This window comes from Aptenodytes patagonicus, chromosome 8, assembly GCF_965638725.1.
Source record: "Aptenodytes patagonicus chromosome 8, bAptPat1.pri.cur, whole genome shotgun sequence".
NCBI lineage: Eukaryota > Metazoa > Chordata > Aves > Sphenisciformes > Spheniscidae > Aptenodytes > Aptenodytes patagonicus.
Window position 1 is genome coordinate 3,720,501 of NC_134956.1, and position 19,373 is coordinate 3,739,873.

At 44.2% G+C, this 19,373-nt stretch overlaps 1 protein-coding gene across 2 annotated transcripts in view; it reads right to left on the reverse strand.

Moving 5' to 3' along the window:
• SLC6A1 (solute carrier family 6 member 1) overlaps positions 1 to 1,090 on the reverse strand; it is a 63,056-nt gene extending 61,966 nt beyond the window's left edge. The window contains exon 1 of one of the 2 annotated variants that reach the window (XM_076346007.1): positions 951 to 1,090. The gene's annotated coding sequence lies outside the window, so the exon portion shown is untranslated. Of the gene's footprint in view, positions 1 to 633; positions 681 to 950 lie in introns of those variants that run through there. The other variant, XM_076346008.1, reaches the window with a different exon arrangement.
• Between the last annotated feature and the right edge of the window lie 18,283 nt (positions 1,091 to 19,373).

Sequence of the window (19,373 nt, forward strand, 5' to 3'; positions counted from 1 at the left end):
AGCTTTGTGCATGAAGAAAAGAATTGGTCACGCTACTTCTGTGGCTATTTCTGGGACCTGAAAAGGGTTTGATGCCTGGAATCTATGCCTGACCTGATTTTTCTTTAAAGTTCACTCATCTCCGTTGAAAATACAGTTTAAACGAGTTCTAAAGCAACTGAGCAAAGATAAGACACGAACTGAAATTACAACTAAATCTCTAAATCCATTATCAACAAGCTAGAAACAGAGCACTAGACCGACACTTCATGTTTTCAAATCCATGCTCTGCTACAGACTAACAGAGCATTGGAACACATTTAGTATTAAACGAAAGAAAATAAAACACTCCACCTCCTGGAAATAACTTTTATTAGGATGAGGCTGTTTAAGATTTCCATTGAAACGAGAGCTCCGCGTTCCCCGAGAGAGCCGAGCAATGCCCAGCAGGTCACGCAGACCCCTGCTCTCCCTTCTCCATTTACAGAGATACCGCTGCCTTTATAAACGCACGCACGGATAGATGAAGGCTTAACAGATACCAGCAGCGACTGCCCGTGCATCTGAAAGAAAGCGAACCTCCTCGGCACCCCGAGCCGCCCCCAGCGCGGCGGCAACAGGCGACCGCCCGCGGCCGTTTCCCGGGCGATTTACCTCAGCGGCTCCCGCGGCCGCCCCCAGCGCCTCCGCGGGGCCGTCTCCCCTCTCCCCACAGCGCTCCGCCGCCCTCCGAGCGGGCGCCGCTGGCGCCGCCTCAGCCTCCTCCGCCGTTGTCCCCGCGGCTGCGTCCCCCGCTGCGCCCCGCGACGCCGGCAGCAGCCCGCCCGCCCGGGGAAGGGCGCGGGGCACCGCGGTGTCCCCCCGCGGGGCAGGAGTGCGCCGCCCGCCTCGCCTCGCCTCAGGGTGCCGCGGCGGCCGCGGACCGGGCACGGAAAAGGACTGAAGTTTGCGTTCAAACGCGCACACCCTACCTCCCGCCGTGGCGGAGGAGGAAGAAGAAGAGCTGCCGTTGCCGCCGCTGCCGCCGCCAATCGGCCCGAGCCACCGGCGCTGCCCTCCCCGAGCGATAGTAATGTTCATTTAAAGCTCGGCGCCCGCCGCTCCGCCGCGCCCTCCCCACGCAGCAGCGGCCGCGCAGCAGCGGGGCCGGGCGCGCACCGCCCCGTCCCGCCCCCAGCCCGCCCCTGAGGAGGGGGACCGTCGGTGGGGCCCGGCGGCGGCGGCGGCATGGCCCGGCCCGGGCTCTGGCCCGGCGGTTCCCCCTCAGGCCTGGCCCGCCTCGCCTGGCCGCAGGCCGAGATCCCACTGCCCTGCGTGGAGGCGACACCTCTTACCAACTCACCCTTTCCCCCTCGTCCGTCTCCGGGGAGACTCCAGGACCCCGTCAGGCAGACCCGTGCCGGAGATCACTTCCCTTGAGCCGTTTGGCGATTGCCGGTTTCCCCTTGGCCTGAGTTAACAAAAGTTGGACAAAGAAGTTAAGAACGGCAAGTCTGGGGAGCTGCTAGAAAAATTAACAGTTTTCTGACTGAGTTTAAGTGGTGTGTGTTTCCAAGTGGAAAGTTACTTAAAACAGGAAACCTTAGAACTGTGTTTTGAAAGTGCTGAAATGCAGATACGTTTCCAAACTTCCTTGAAAATGCCTAAGTGTAGGAAAAGAAATGGTCAGAATCACCCCTTTCCTGGGATCCTTTTCAGTTTGACGTTTTCTCTGTGTAAGATTCCCAGGCAGAAATCCCTGGCCATCTCTCTAGAGGGCACATTCCCCAGCAGAGGCAAGAGCGGGGTGGGCTCAGAACAGTGGTGACACGTTGGAGCAACGCTGCCTTGTCCCAGGGACTGCAGAGCAGAGGCTTGCCCGTGGTATGCGGTGTTTCACCAAGGACAGCCGCATCCCAGATATCCGATGAACGTTAACAGCTAGAAGAAAAAACATTGGCGCCTTTGACTTCCCAGGTGACTCTCTGAAATGAGTGAATCGCAGTGACAACTGGCCAGAGGATTGAACCAAAAGAACATCTTCTAGAGAGTTTTTCAAGGTAAGCTGCTTTCTCTTGCGGCAGGATTGAAGTAGCCATCACCGCAGTAGAAGAGTCAGTCCCGTGTCTTGTCCTGTATGTTTCACTGCATTAAAACAAAGCCTCTGTTGTTTAGAAGGTGAAGTGACATTCACAATCTCTGCTAACATCTGTTGTCTTATACACAAAATTGGTAACAAAAACAGCAACATGCATTGCACTGTCATACACTTGTCAAGTCAGGAAGACCTAGCTTCCTTTTCCTCCCAAGCAGGTCTGGAGGGGTTTTTTTGATTATCATTTACCCTGTCAGTGGATTATGACCCCATCCCAAATGTTTGTCTGTTTTCTTAATGTTTACATTGCTCTATGTGAATTCAAGGATGATGTGTGACCTAATGTTTAATGCATGATAATCATACAGCAATAGAAATATAAACACTGATGTTTATTACTAGGACATGCAGATAGAGAGGATACATCTCAGAAAATTGGCTAATTACCATTTTGAAACCCAGCTAATTGTGCAGAGGTTGCCAGATTGCTCAAAATCTTCAGTGACTTTCTTGTGAGTTTTAATGTAGAAAATACGTTAGCAGAGTTTAACACTGTTGCCCTTTAATTACAAGGGGTATTTATGCTGAGACTAATAATCGGATTGTCCTGTAATCCACCATAATAATCAGGAATTTTCTTTGCCCATGTGGTTTGAAAAGGTAATAGCTAATGATATTCTGGCTGTCTGATTTACACAGTGGCAACGAATAACTACTGCTCTGGCATCTCTGCTATTACTTCAGGGTTATAGATTTTGCTACTGATTAGCACTTGTCTTCATCATAGTCCCATTGTCCTTGTGTTTTGGCTAAGCGTTGGTTCTGATTGACTTGGCTTTTTTAAAATGTAGGATATATTCAGTTGTTTAGACCTGCTCCCAGAGTAGTACTAACTGACTATTCAGTTCACTTGAGACTGGATCTTAAACAGGAGAGCTGCCTCTCTCTGGGCATGGATGTACCATGAGTACAGAAGAGGCCACAGCCCTCCCCACTCCATTGGCATTGTCTGGTAAGACATCTGTGGGTTACGTGCCATGTTGTGGCTGTGTGACCGTCTGGGTTTCCTCTGCACTGGTTACAATGCACTGGGGTTGGCTGTCTTTTGCCCCCGTGACAATCTGCATTGGTAAGGTCAAAACTGCCATCTGAAAAGTAGCTACATAAACTAGCCATCTGCAGCTGTGGGTAGAAGATTTTGTACCACTTCTCACGTTTTTGAATGCGATACTTTAGCCAAGATGTGTTTCTTTTTACTTGAAAGCTCCAAGTTTGCAGAATAACTCGACATTAAAGGAATAAATTCCGTGGCAAATTACATTAATAGCCAACAATGTACAGAGCAAAACCCTAGCACAGTGGTTCCCAAATTGTTGCTCATGAGCTGCTGGCCAGTGCATGTGATCTGCGTTTCAGCAGTGCACCTGTATTAAGACAGTAGATTTCAAGATCACCTCAATTCAGTTTGATCTGATTATGGTCCGTGAGAGATTTGGGAAGTTAAAATTACCCTACTGATCCAATATTAGAGAACAAGTCTTACGAGGAGCGGCTGAGGGAACTGGGGTTGTTTAGTCTGGAGAAAAGGAGGCTCAGAGACGACCTTATTGCTCTCTACAACTACCTGAATGTAGCAAGGTGGGTGTTGGTCTCTTCTCCCAAGTAACACGCGATAGGACAAGAGGAAATGGCCTCAAGTTGCGCCAGGGGAGGTTCAGATTGGATATTAGGAAAAAATTCTTCACCGAGGGGGTTATCAAACACTGGAACAGGCTGCCCAGGGAAGTGGTTGAGTCACCAACCCCAGAGGGGATGACATGTAGACATGGGACTTAGGGATATAGTTTAGTGGTGGACTTGACAGTGTTAGGTTTACGGTTGGAATCGATCTTAAAGGTCTTTTCCAACCTAAATGATTCTATGATTCTGTGATTCTATACGCTTGGGAGTTGGTGCTGTAGTATCACAGAGCCAAAATGCTAACCCATACTTCCTTCCTTCCTTCCTTCCCAGCCTTCCTTCCTACAGCTTTTTCCTGACTGCATCCCTTGGAAGGAAGAAGTCTTTGATCTGTTTTGGAGGCAGTGTCATAATCTCTAACTGTTTAAGCTTTAACTGCTAGGAGAGCTGTGACGTGGTCCAGTGGAAAGTTCTTCTTAAAATTGGATGTCATGCTACAGTTCATTGACTTGAAAAAGATCTGCTACTGTTCCATCATAACTCAGAGATTTGGGGGGCTGCAGTTATACTGACTTACAAGGCATGCAGATGTGTCCAAGCTAACTTTAAACTAAAAGCCATGAGAATACAGCATGGATTCCAGCACAGGCTGCACAACCTTGTGGTGCTCTTGACACTTGTACTGCTCTTGTACATACACATGAAGATCCCTGTCTGTCCATTGAACTTACTATCTGATTTGTAATGCTGTTGTATGCTGCAGAATTCCTTATAAACATCTAAGAAAAGGGAGCTCCTGTTTAAAGAAGCTCCTGTGAGGGAGGAAAACTATGGTTTCCCCCGAGTTTCCCACAGATTATTTATAAATGTGCTAGGCTTCGCCTGCTGTGTTGGCAAGCTGATGACTCAGAAGCACATATCTAGGGGAATCGGTTGAATGCACGGTTCCTGGATGCACAGACCTGTCTCCCTAGGGGTGTGACTATGCGCTGACTCTCCTGAAGGACATACTGGGTGGGCATGGGCTTGGCTGCATGTGCTAATGCAGGCATCTCTGGGAGAAAGAAGGGTGAAAGTCTGGAGCGTCCCACTCTAGTCGGTTCTGAGAAGAGACCTAAGATTTACATGTGGGACGAGCTTGCCAATGGGACTGAACTGTCACTTCCAGAAGTTTAGCGTAACCTGGCTAATCTGGAGAGTCTAACTGTGCATTTGGCAAGAAATGTTACTGAGGCACTCTCTCAGCAATCTGAGAAAGGCGATATTAGGGGTGTGAGGGCTGAAACCCTGAACGTGATAATTCAGTTGAGGAAACTGAAAATGAGTGTAAACTGGAAGCTGTTTTCTGCAGGCCTGAAGGAAGAAGACAGTTGCACTGATAAGTACAAAGCAACTCACTACGTGTTTTGGCAGGTTTAAGAACTATTGCTGTCACTGTGTTTGCACCAGTTTTAATACTGCTAAACCTTACAAGCTACAGTGCTGTATCTTTAATGCTATTCTAGATGACACAATAAACAGACTGTTGCTCTGATCATTCTATTTGTCAACTGCTTAAACAGTTCCGGAGTCTTATCTTTCCGAAAGGTAGCATTTATACTGCTGGCTTTTGCCAGAAGGAAAATACAAACCCATGGTCAGTGTTGGTTGTTTTTTTGGTTTTTACTTTTTGTTCTTTTGATATTGCAGCTTTTGATGGTTAGATATCAGACAGGAACGAACTCACAGCAAATAAAGATTGTGCTCTGAGGAATGTAGTATATTCAGCACCATATCCTGCAGTAGCAATTAGCCTTCGTTGCCAATAATTTGCTAAATTGTCAAAGCTTGTGGTCATTACCCATTTGGTTGTAAGTCATCAGATCTCAAAAGCTCAACAAGGTTATGGCTAGCCAGGACTTGGATAAGAAATGTGATCACGCAGGTGCTGCACAGTGTGACATTACTTACTGAGCAGAAAGGTGCTTGTATGGAGTGTTGGAAATGGATCAGCTGAATCATGAAGTTCAGGCTAGCATTTTTCATGCAAGATCCCATAGCATTCTGTCTGTACTAGCTAATGTAAGACTAACTCACATTCGCCTCACCTAGTTCCTATCTGAGTAATGATTGCTAAGTATTCCCCAGTGTTTCAGCTGACTTTTTCAGAGAGTCTTTACTTCTTGCCCTTTCTCATTGCACTGAGCAGTGTGTTCTGATGAGCAGGTGCTATATTCCTTCTTGGAAGTGGCTGCATTGCAGAGGTTAAAGAACGTCCACCCTCATTTGAACTCGATTGCATGAGTATAATTAAGCACAGCATTTGGCCAACTTTTTATCAAAAGCTCTTGGAGCCTTTGGGATGAAATAGCTATTATGATTATAATTTGCTATTAATTATGTGTTGATTAAAACCAGCAGGAATGTGTGTCACTACGAAAGCTACCCATATCTCCCTTTTCAGCGGGTCAAACAGCAATGAAAACTTTATATTGCTTCAGCAAACTTTGTTTTGATTTGGAAGTATTTAGCTGTTACAATTTAACTTGTGCTCCTTATGCCTTATCTTATTCAAGCATGAAGTGGAGAAGCTAGGAAAATAAAAGTTCTTGCTGCCATTTTTCAGTAAGTTGCTGTCCAAGCTGCAATGCATTTCTGACCTGCCAAGTCAATATCAGGCAATTAATAGTCACTGTCTGTTTGAAGGATCCTCAAGCACGAACGACAATACTGAGACTGATCAGCATCACCTCAACTGTTAAGGTGACAGTAAGGGATACAGCAACCAGGTGTAACAAAGGAAAGGACTTAGCTATTTTTTAAAGCTGGTTGGCCAAACTTCCCCAGGCAGTGCTGTGGAGATTGCTGTCTTGAAGTATCTCCACCAACAGCAACCTCTGGGTTGTGAGTGTTGGCTTTGGGAGGACCAAAGGCAGCTTCTGCAAGCTTAGACAGTTTGGAGCCTGGTCCAAAGTACCCTGAACTCAGTGGAAAAAAGTTTCTCATTGACTTTGACGATGGTCTTTGGAGCAGGTCCCTGATAATAATTGCATTGGAGCCTAGCCATGTTGATTGCTATTAGAGCTAGGATTTGGCCTTGACAGATGATGGTAAATAATCTAATGATTATTATAGCACTTATTTTTGCATTTCTATAGCATTAAAAGGCATTCATAATGTTTTGTTATATTTTTACATCTCAAAGAAACAAAGTTGGCTTGAATTGTGTTTTAAAAAATAGCTTACATCTGTCTTGGCTCTCAAGAGCAGTTATTGGACTTTGATAACATCTGGAAGGGAAAGAAAACTATTGCATACAAGGACAGAGACTAAGTATAGCAGGGACAAAAGATTTGAGCCTCTCATCACAGCATTCAAATAAAGGAGAAAAGAGGGCCTTGTATGGCTGAGGAAGTAGCAAAAGCCAGTTTCATCAGGGATAATAGCTGTGAAGACGGTGGCAGTGCCAACATTTCCCGTCATCCAAAAAAGTTTTCAAAATTTCCTTCTTCAACACACTGTGCTTCAAACCAACAGGGAGCCTAGCATTAAGACTGGTCTTTACAGTTTATTGATATTAGCTAAAGGGAGATTATTTTCAAAATGCAATTAACATTATTTTCATACCGCAAACCATGTCAAATTAATCTGGGACTAGCCATGATTTTTTTCCTCCTACTAGAACAGTGTGTTGGGTGCTTTTCTGAAAAGAACAGCACCTTGCTGTCTAGGAAGACATCTTGTTGCACAGAAACACGTTATCTCTCATAGCCTTGCTACATGGCGATATTTCACATGGCACCAGTACCACTGTGCTGCAACAACACAAATCCTGGGGGGAGAAGCTAGTTCACAGACTGTATGGATGGAACACAGGGTGAACTCACTCCTGTATGTAATGGGAAGAAGAGAGCAGTTACTCATAGTTTTTTTCACCTTGAAACTGCTTCTTAAGTTATCAGTGAACAGCACAAAGGAATTAGTGAGACCTTATACCTTTCTTCTCTGTAGAGGCACATAAAACACGTTGCTTGAAATATACAGTTTTCTGATTGCAGGGCACTTGTGTCAGGAATTGGGCTTGTGCATACCGTTCTCGTCTATAGCAAATAATTTTTTTTCTCTTTTTCAAAAAATCTTTCAGAATTGATTGTTTCAGATTCTGAGAACTTGAGAAATCCAAAGGACTTTGTACTCAATTCATTGATCATTGCACTCTTGGGGGTTACTGGATCTTGTCTGTGGGAAATGTGTTTAGAAATGCACTAGGTCAATTGAGTGAGTTCTTTTATACCACTTAATTGAATCTCATCAGCATGTTTCTCCTGTTTGTGCAACGGATATCTTGCTGCTTTGAGGCAGCGTGACCTGCTGAGCAGAGTCTTAAGCTTTGTATTTATGTATTGTTTGGTGTGAATGAGGTTTGGTTTCTTGCTCATACAGAGGGGAATTAAACCCTGGAAGATGACTCTATAAGCACAAGATCCATCCTTCACACGCTCTTGAACAGGTTTAAAGGGTGCAAGTAGCAACATTACACTTTCCTCTGTCAAGAACTATGTTCTTCCCTATGAGAGGAAAGTAAACCTCTTCTCACTCTTGTAACACTTCTATGTATCCAAGCCCTCAGTTTATAGTGCACCTTGAGGACGAAGGTAGTATTTGTCCAATGTGTGACTACTACCTGACAAATCTGCCTCCAGATTTCACACCTCAAGAAGTTAGACATCACTACAGAAAAGAAATCAAGTTCTTCTCTCAATGCATCATCTTTTTCTTTGAGATACGGTAAGGTAGGTGATGCAAAAGCTTATAATCTTTGAGGCTAAATATAAGAGTTTCTGTTTCAGACTAGTTTGCTGAAAGAATGGGAGCATCACCAAGTACATGTCTATGCATAGGACCTGATTTTCTGAGCGAAGGGGATTTTCTGGGGACTAAATTCAAGGGTCTGTGGCACTGTTTGGTGGAGCTGTGTGAATAAGAGAAGTGAGAAGGAACGTTTCTGTAACCAACTCAGAGGGGACATTCTGAAAAGTGCAAGAAAACTGAAAGCAGAACAAGAAATGGAGTCTGTTGAGTTCTGTGTTATTCAGCAAAACAAAACTTCTATCTTTCTCTACAAAGAAAGAAAGACTGCTTCAAGGTAATGTCATCCCCCACTTATCTCCTAACAAGCTACCAACTTAACATAATCACTCATACCAGAAAGTTTTAAAAGGAACTTTGAAAAGGGAGTCCTCAAATCAGTGAAAGGGTAATCTTTTTTCACCGAAGAACTCATATGCTGTGCTGTGTGAACTTGTTGAGGTGAAGAACTGAGTAACATTCAAAGCAATACTAGACAATCATATGAATGATAATAACATTCACAGTTATAAAACAAACATACAAATATATATGTTTTGAGAGAGATTAAAAACTGACAGTGATTTAATTCAGGCTTTAAATTTGAATTATCAGGACAAAATCTTCCACAGTGGAAGTTCTGCCATCTTATTTCGGTAATCGAGTAAACTATTTCTGGAGTTGGGATACTCTCATCCATGTGTCAGGCATTAACATCGGTTCAAAAAATACAACTACTCAAATCTTAACTGTGCTTTTAGTATGCAGAGCCATTTACTGGACTTAGTTCCATTTTAGGAGCCTACCAGCATTTTGCATTTTCTCCTGGCACTGTGACTATATTCAGTGGTGTGTTTGTAATGCCTGTTCAGGATAGTTAGGCAAATTAATTAGTTCTAGCTCAATAGTGCAATATTTTCAATATTTTGATGCTTCTTTTTATTACTCTTTCCCTAGTGTGCTTTTTCCTCCAGGAGGATGTTCAAATAACTTTTACAGTCACCTGAAGAATCTGGATTCCCAGCAGCCACCTGTTTCAATGGTGATGTGCTTTGCAGTTTGACAGCATGTCATTTTAAATTACGTAGATGGTTTTGGTTTTGTCTCTGAATTGATTTGGTTCTTCCCTCAGTCTTCATACCTAAGGCAATAAACATCAAAAGGCAATGGGGACTACTTCCCTAGGAGCAATACCAACCTATGGCTACTACATTGCTGGGAACAGCGCCGTGGGAGGTGCTGTGGTTCAGATAAAGCAAAACTAGAGAGCCTGGCTGCTGCGGTGCAAGTATTTTTTGTTGTTCCTTTCACAAGAGTAAGGACATTAAGCTCCAGTGTTCTGGCCGTATTCCAACCTGGGTAATTCCATTCGGTCTGCCCTATATTTTCCTTGCAGCTGTAATTGTTCTTCATTCCCTACTGTACTGGTTTTGGCCGAGATAGAGTTAATTTTCTTCATAAATCAATGGGAAATATTGAATGAATTCCTTATTTTGCTTTGCTTGTGCACACAGCTGTTGCTTTACCTATGAAACTGACTTTATCTCAACACATGAATTTTCACACTTTAGACTGGTAAGCTCCATTGATCCCAGTTTGCAGCATGGGAATACCACAGCAAAAGTCACAGTTCTGAATAAGTGAGGACTGTATGCATTCCACTGTCACTTATGACGTTTCTGCTTGATTTGTAGTAAATATTAGCCTACAGGGGTTTTTGTGTTGTTTTTTTTTCTCTCCCCTATGTGTGATCTCTGTATAAGGAAGCCCCGTCAAGCAGGGCTACAGAAAGCACAATAGGGATAAGAGCAGATACTGCCACTTCATGCAGCTTTATGAGAACAGCTGTCCAGTTAACATGACTTTGAATTTGAGGTTCGATTTATGTGAGAAGAATCTACAAGGGAGGAAGTAAACTTCAGCAGCTGGAAATATATTTTGATTACACTCTGATTAATTTCCTGGGGAGAGGGTGAGACACTATCATTTTGCAAAAATGTGCTAAAGTATTTTTTGTCCTCTTCTGAAGTTTTCAAAGCTGTATCCTTGCAAAGACATTGAAGTCCTCCATAATGAATTTTCAGTTTCAGTTTATTTTGGGACCCAACTCTAACCCCAAATGTGATATTTGTAGCCCACCAACAAAACGTTTTATGAAAAGACTGGCTGGTCTACTGATGTTCTTTTCAGTTGGCCATGGGTGCCTGATAAATGGGAGACCCTTGCAAAAGCAGTTCTAAAATCAATTTTAGCTGGCAGAACAGGAGGGAGAGGGGAAAAGCAATTAAACAGCTACAAGAGAATTGATTTTCACTGGGAGAATAAGCAGATATTATGTATTCCTGTTTTGACTTGGGTTCTACTGATGATGGTGATTGTATGTTCCTATTAGCACAGTGTCTCACATTTTGCTAGTTTATTAATGTCTATATAAAGTTATTAAAAAAGAATTTCATATGTCAAAAAAACCCAAACCAAAACAAACACCATATGTGCACACACTCAGACATACATATCCCAGTAAGACATAATGTTAAAAGCACATTGGAAGCCAGCACTGTTTTTCTATGTGTGCTAAGAAAATAAATTTTTAAAGGTCTCTTACCCTATAATTTCCTGGTCGCCACACACTCCGGTCCTGTAGCAGTGGCTGGAAAAGCAGCAGTAGCAATTCAGAAAAGGAAATCTCTTTTCCCACTGCCACTTTTTCATCCTAGACTCAAGAACAAGCTAGTGGTCTAAAGAGAGCAAGCAAGTGTCCAGTACAGATGTGTGAGTAATTCTTCTGAAGTGGCACCAGTATCTTATTCTAGGGCAAGAGTACTTTTGAATGAAATTTGCAGACAGAAATGTGTGGGTCTGTGCCTGTGCAGACTTTGTGGAACATGGATGGTCTGTCCGTCTGACAGCTGTGCAACTGGCTTACACATGCACAGTAATTCTGTTCACTGCTTCTGAAAGCACCAGTTGTTCTGCAGGGCACATAGCAGCAGTGCACTTCTGACACACGTAGCTAGTGCTAGGAAACAGACTATGCCCACATGGATCTCTGCATACCCTCCAGATGTGTGAGGAGCTCAGGGTGAAGGGAACTCTATCGACTTTCTCGAATAACTCAGAAATCTCATTCAAAAAGGGAGAGTTCTCAAATCCGAGCCAAGGCAGCTTGTTTGAGCAGAACTGACAAATATACCCAGGGGGCTCCAGTATTTGTCAGTCTGTTTTGGTACAGTGCTCACTGCTGAACTTGGTAGGCTTTGGCAGTCTATGAGGGAAATGATGCAGTAGAGCTTAATGTGTTTCCTCTTGCCCTTCCTTCAATGAGTGGAAGTATCTCTTTAGTGCTCACCAGTCTTTGTGTTTCTTCTGCAGACTGTCTAGGGCAGAGGAGTAGTCTCATGATCTGGAGAAGGGCCTCTAACCTGCTTCCTCACAACCAAATAGTAGCTTCTCTTAATCCCTCCTTTGTGGAGGCAAGTGTACCAAGCCTTTAGTTTTCTTGCCCTTGACAGGGCAGTCAATGCCACTCAGCAGCCACAGAGAAGCCTCATCCTCTTAATCCAGTAGGCTTCCGGAAAGAAATAAAGGTGTAAAACCCACCTTGTTTAAGCAGTTTTAAAGTGCTTCCAAACTCATCCATAATCATAGACTCATAGAATAGTTTGGGTTGGAAGGGACCTCTAAAGGTCATCTAGTCCAGCCCCCCTGCCGTGGGCAGGGACATCTTCAACTAGATCAGGTCGCTCAGAGCCCCGTCCAACCTGACCTTGGATGTTTCCAGGGATGGGGCATCCACCACCTCTCTGGGCAACCTGTGCCAGTGTTTCACCACACTCAGCGTAAAACATTTCTTCCTTATACCTAATCTAAATGTACTCCCCTTTAGTTTAAAGCCATTCCCCCTTGTCCTGTCGCAACAGGCCCTGCTAAAAAGTTTGCCGCCATCTTTTTTATAAGCCCCCTTTAAGTACTGATAGGCTGCAATAAGGTCTCCCCGAAGCCTTCTCTTCTCTAGGCTGAACAACCCCAACTCTCTCAGCCTTTCTTCATAGGAGAGGTGTTCTATCCCCCTGATCATTTTCGTGGCCCTCCTCTGGACCTGCTCCAACAGGTCCGTGTCTTTCTTATTCTGAGGGCTCCAGAGCTGGACGCAGTACTCCAGGTGGGGTCTCAGCAGAGCAGAGTAGAGGGGCAGAATCACCTCCCTTGACCTGCTGGCCATGCTTCTTTTGATGCAGCCCAGGATACGATTGGCCTTCTGGGCTGCGAGCGCACATTGCCGGCTCATGTCCAGCTTTTCATCCACCAGTACCCGCAAGTCCTTCTCGGCAGGGCTGCTCTCAATCCCTTCATCCCCCAGCCTGTGCTGATACCGGGGGTTGCCCCGACCCAGGTGCAGGACCTTGCACTTGGCCTTGTTAAACCTCATGAGGTTCACACAGGCCCACTTCTTGTCCAGATCCCTCTGGATGGCATCCCGTCCCTCTGGTGTGTCGACTGCACCACTCAGCTTGGTGTCATCTGCAAACTTGCTGAGGGTGCACTTGATCCCACTGTCTATGTCATTGATGAAGATATTAAACAGTACCGGTCCCAATACGGACCCCTGCAGGACGCCACTCGTCACCAATCTCCATCTGGACATTGAGCCATTGACCACTACCCTCTGGATGTGACCATCTAACCAATTCCTCACCCACCGGACAGTCCACCCATCAAGTCCATACCTCTCCAGTTGAGAGAGAAGGATGTTGTGGGGGACCATGTCAAAGGCCTTACAGAGGTCCAGACAGAATACATCTGTAGCCCTTCCCATGTCCGTTGATGTAGTCACTCCCTCACAGAAGGCCATTAGGTTGGTCAGGCAGGACTTGCCCTTGGTGAAGCCATGCTGGCTGTCTCGAATCACCTCCCTGTCCTCCATGTGCCTTAGCATAGCTTCCAGGAGAATCTGTTCCATGGTCTTCCCAGGCACAGAGGTGAGACTGACTGGCCTGTAGTTCCCCGGGTCTTCCTTTTTTCCCTTTTTAAAAGTGGAGGTTATGTTTCCCCCTTTTCCAGTCAGTGGGAACTTCACCGGACTGCCACGACTTCTCAAATACAATGGATAGTGGCTTAGCAACTTCATCTGCCAATTCCTTCAGGACCTGCAGATGGATCTCATCAGGTCCCATGGACTTGTGCACCTTCAGGTGCCTTAGATGGTCTCGAACCATCTGTGTTCTCCCACAGTGGGCGGCTCTTCATTCTCCCAGTCCCCGCCTTTGCCTTCTGTGGCTTGGGCGGTGAGGCTCGAGCACTTGCCAGTGAAGACGGAGACTCAAAAAAGTCATTGAGTACCTCCGCCTTCTCCATATCCCGGGTAACCAGGTCTCCCGTTTCGTCCCGGAGAGGGCCCACATTTTCCCTCATCTTCCTTTTTTCCCCGACGTACCTATAGAAGCTTTTCTTGTTGCCCTTGACATCCCTGGCCAGATTTAATTCTATCAGGGCTTTAGCTTTCCTAACCTGATCCCTGGCTGCTCGGACAATTTCTCTGTATTCCTCCCAGGCTACCTGTCCTTGCTTCCACCCTCTGTAGGCTTCCTTTTTGTGTTTGAGTTTGTCCAGGAGCTCCTTGTTGATCCACACAGGCCTCCTGGCATTTTTGCCAGACTTCCTCTTTGTTGGGATGCATCGCTCCTGAGCTTGGAGGAGGTGATCCTTGAATATTACCCAGCTTTCTTGGGCCCCCCTTCCCTCCAGGGCTCTGTCCCATGGCACTCTACCAAGCAGATCCCTGAAGAGGCCAAAGTCTGCTCTCCTGAAGCCCAGGGTAGTGAGCTTGCTGTGCGCCCTCCTAGGTGCCCTCAGGATCTTGAACTCCACCATTTCGTGGTCGCTGCAGCCCAGGCTGCCCTTGAGCTTCACATTCCCCACCAGCCCCTCCTTGTTGGTGAGAACAAGGCCCAGCATAGCACCTCTCCTCGTTGGCTCCTCTACCACTTGGAGAAGGAAGTTATCATCAACGCATTCCAGGAACCTCCCAGGTTGCTTATGCCCTGCCGTGTTATCCCTCCAACAGATGATATCAGGGTGGCTGAAGTCCCCATGAGGACCAGGGCTTGTGAGCGTGAGGCTGCTCCTATCTGTCTACAGAGGGTCTCATCCACTCGGTCTTCCTGGTCAGGTGGCCTGTAGCAGCGCCCCACCGTAATGCCACCTGTCCCTGCCTTCCCTTTAATCCTGACCCACAAGCTCTGGGTCAGCTCCTCATCCATCCCCAGGCAGAGCTCCATGCACTCCAGCTGGTCATTGACATAGAGGGTGACACCCCCTCCTCGTCTCCCCTGCCTGATCTAAGCGTTTTGAGTATGTCCTCTGACCTGTATTATGCACCCATAGTGCAACTACATCAGCCTCACCCACAATAGCCAAGCCACCTGTGTTAGAGAGTTCAAACACTATGCTACTAATACTACAGATTTCACGCAGGTATCACAGCAGTTGAATGTGTGGGGAAAACAATTGTCTTAAGGAATAAACAAGCCATGAATATAGCTAAGGGAGGTTAAAACACTGAATCATGACTATCACCATAAACAACATAAGAGGAGCCAGCTCTTCCCAGACCCATTTCATCTTCCTCTCTTCACACACACATCAACTAGTACTAGCAGTCACGGTGTGTTTTTTACTGAAGCAGTGCTGGTTGACATTCTCCTCTGTTGTTATTAACAATCTTACATTAATTTAATAATCTCTAAACTATGTTCCTACAATACCAAGGAAAATGCCTAAATATTTCTTAATTACCACACTGCAGGTTGGCCAGCTTTCCTGGTCCTGTGAGCTAGCCAGCACAGTCTTTACATGGGCAGCAGCCACAGATTACATACCAGATATCTTAAGAGCCATGTGGAAGGAGACTCCAGGAGGTTGTCACAGGTGAGGGGTGGCATTGCTTTCCAGCAGTCTCAGCTATCCATTGCCACAGGACTCTGGCTGGGTCTCAGGCAATCCTGTTAATACCTTGTTATCTGAGTTCTCCAACAGCCAGATCAGCTAGCAGCCCCGCTGCTGATCATGGGAAGTCCCTGCGGCATGGCACACTAGGACTGCTCAATCTTGCTTGGCAGCTTGGCCACTTGGTTACATTGCACTTAACGTAATTTAATCTTAAAACTCTGTACTTACTCCTCTTGATAAACCACTAACCAATTTCAAACAGTAATGGGCATTTATTCTAATTCTTGTCAGAGAAGCATCAGTGGGACACTAGCTGTAATACAAATTGGGTTTATTAGTGAGATATAAAACAAGCCAAGATTGTTAAAAGGATTTGTGATTTCAAGTGTCTATCCTCAACAAGTCAGAAAAGGATTGCTTTCTGGGAAATGCTGAGCAGCAGTGCTTTGAAAACCTGTTTAGTCTCTCAAGTTGAGCACCCAAAATTACTATGTTCTTTTGAAAAGGTTTCCCATGTTGTTTTAGAAAGAGCAAAAAAGGCTTGCGGTCTGTGTGACACATGGCTGTAGAGTGTCCAGTCTTTCTTGAAGAAGCACATTTGTTTGACGACTTTCAAAAGTTCAGATTCAAGGTAGTTGTTAGGAATTATTTGAGGACGTCAGAGCGCAACTTATTAGAAGTTATTTATAGTAGGAAAATAGAAGTGTTTTCACCATACTAAAGAGATTGCCAATGTAAAGATCATTTCTGGTTTGCTCTGATTGGAACATTTAAAATAAATGTCCTGTAGGTAAGAGATAAGTTGAAACCTAAGCTGATAACGTTAATTAGCTATTCATGTAAAGAAAAAGAACACATAACTTGAACATAAAAATACGTCTGAGATTCCAAACTGCTTTTGAGTTTTGACGGGATGGCGTAAAATTCTCATGAGACCGGTTTGTTTGAAGACTGATAACTAAGATAAAAACAAACAATGTGGTTCTGCTTTTGAAAGTCAAATAGTTTGGGATTGATCCTATCTCTCAGATATATAAACATGGTATATCATATACTGTAATTGTTTGTACCCTTACCAGTGGGCAGGAATACACAAAAATCTTGTAAACCCAAACTTGTAACTCCAAAAGATCTTGTAACTGCAATTACTTCCTTGGAAGGATGAGTGAAGGGAATGAGGGCAGCACAGCTGTTTCTGCTAATGCCTTCTTGCTTCATGCGGCAGCATAGAACAGATTCAAAGTGAACATAAATTATATTACATGTAATGTGTCTAGCTTCTGCTATCCAGTGACGTTTGGAGTTCAGAATAATTTTGGCTCGTTTTAAATCGTCTTGTTTTGATGTTATCTTAATTTTCTAGTGACTTTCCTCCATTCTCCTGCTCATTTCCGTCTTCATCAGTCGTAAAAGTAAGACTTGGCACATGCATGTGCTCTCTGGTAAGATTAAATAACGTTAAGCACCTGCTCCTCTTGGTTATTGTCTGCAGGAGTTTATTACCACTTTCTAAAAAGACTGTTCAGTGTGTTTCTGATGGATGATGTCTAATGCCAGCTGTCAAGAAGTCTGGTTCCATAACATAATATTGACAAATAATATTCACCCTCCTCTAAAATCAAATAAATGATCCCTTTTTCCTGAGGCTAACCTGGAACCTAACTTTACTTCTGGTATGAAGTAGGATCAGAAGGAGACTAAAGAAGTACTGTACTTCTCCTTTATGCTTTGGACAAGGATTTTTCACAGAGCACAAATACTAACTAAAATTCCACTTCAGTCTTCATAAGACTTTAGTGTTCATTGACTTCAGAGGTGGCAGCATTAGACAAAGAATACCATCCAGAGTGCATTAGCGGCTATAGTATTCCATACATATTGGAATGTATGTTCTGCACAGAGACACAATTCACAGTCCTGAGGTCGGTTTGCTACTCTTATGAACTGTAGCTAGCAGCTGTCTTAATTTTACTTCTGGGCTTAGACTTACTAAGATGTCATTTAAGATAACATACCAGCTTTTGTACAGAAGGGCACACTTTCCTATCTGCCAGCATTCTGCTGTGGAAAATGTCTGTCAAGGCGTAGGTGATGGCAGTTTCTTAAACAGATGTAGTAGCAAGTCATCATCTCATTTATAAGAGGTGTCAGTGAGGTAGCTCTTCAATTCTTAGTGGTTTTTATATTACTAACTGTGAGCTCTGGACCTGAAGGTGAGGAAGGTGAGAGATATAGGTGCCCTGGAAACCTCTGCAAATATCAGCAGTTACTGGTAGGCAGTTAATATTTCTGCTCATGGTTTAGACTTTTTCTTGTGTACTAGACTATTTCAAGTGTCAAATAGGATTCATGATAGGAAAATCAAAGTACTATTTTCATTTATTTTCATATATAATTTTATTGTAGAAAATATTCTGAGTTCACCCCAGATTAAGGAGTCATTTTGGACGACTGAAACCCTAAGTTTCATTAAAGAAACTATTTGATGAAAAAAACCACCCGCTTTTAGCTAAGGCTGCTGAATGCCCCTCCCTAGGGAAAACTGTCCTGAGGCTGGGTCCATCCAAGACCTCCATCTGTGATAAGGAATGGCAGTCCCCACTAAGCCAGTTGGTGAATTCACATTGTCCTGCTGTTTCCGTTACCACTAAGCAGTGCAGCTGCAATTTTGATACTCTGCTTTATCTTCCTTTATTTTGCCATCATATAGATTGGCTGTCTTTAGTTAAGGAATTTGGAACTGGAGATATTTAGTTGTTAAAAAAAAATTCTATTTCCCCTTCTCCGACCTCAGTAGCTGCACACACAAATGCACTTATGCATGCATGTGTGATGGAAAAACAAATGTGAGAAGGTGGGAGTTTTAAAAAAACATTGTCAAGGGTGATAGTGTTTTTACTGGATGATGGAAGTTTGTGAATTCCTCTCCAGGTGTCTTGGCACTTGGAGGCATGATATAAATAAGCTGGCAGGTAAGAAATGTTTTAAATGAAATAAATGGCTGGAACTGCAGACTGCAAGAACAGTACCAGTAAAAAACAATAAAACAATAAAAAACAATGCTTATCTGAGGGCTGTAAGCAAAAGCACAGGAACATTAAAATACTTAGCATTACTGTAGTAAGAAAATATCATGTGGAGGAGGAGACGCAAAATCACAAGACATAATAAAAAAGAGCAATTATACAGTCCTGACAGGCACTGTCATTTGAGACAATAGCGATCATAAGCTTCACAACTGAAGATGTTTTAATAATGTAAAGGTCATGTCGGTATTTGTGGTACATTGTGTATCACATTTGTAAAGATGCCTTGGAAGCTGTCCTGACCACTGCACTTTGACAATATTCCTGAAGCAAAGGAGAAGTGCCCAAGAGCATGCAACACCTATTCAGGAGGATGGTATCCTTCTGATGACACCGAGTATTGGAAATGATGCTTCTTGTTCAGATGCTTCAGCATTGCATGGCTTCACTGGAGAGATCATTCCCTAGTTAGCATCTCCTGAGAAAATGTGGAGCAATGCATTTAGATAACACAAACAGGCTAGAGAAATACAGTTTCTAAGGGTGGCATCTTGCAGAACTGGTGAAGACATTCTGATTTAGGTTTGGTGAGATACATGAAATAATTTTCCACTAAAATAAATTCTAAATGCTGAAATCAAAATTGGAATTTTTCAGAGCTGTCTTAGAAGGCCAGATAGCCATCTAGTATTCAAATCAAGCAGCTTTCTCTCTTGGAAGTTTCCACTGGAGTAGATCACACAGATAAGGAAGTTAGCAGTGCTTCATGCATCCCTTTGAATGTACAATCAAGTGTCTAATAGTCAGTCTGTCATCTCAAATCCATTACAAAATCCCAT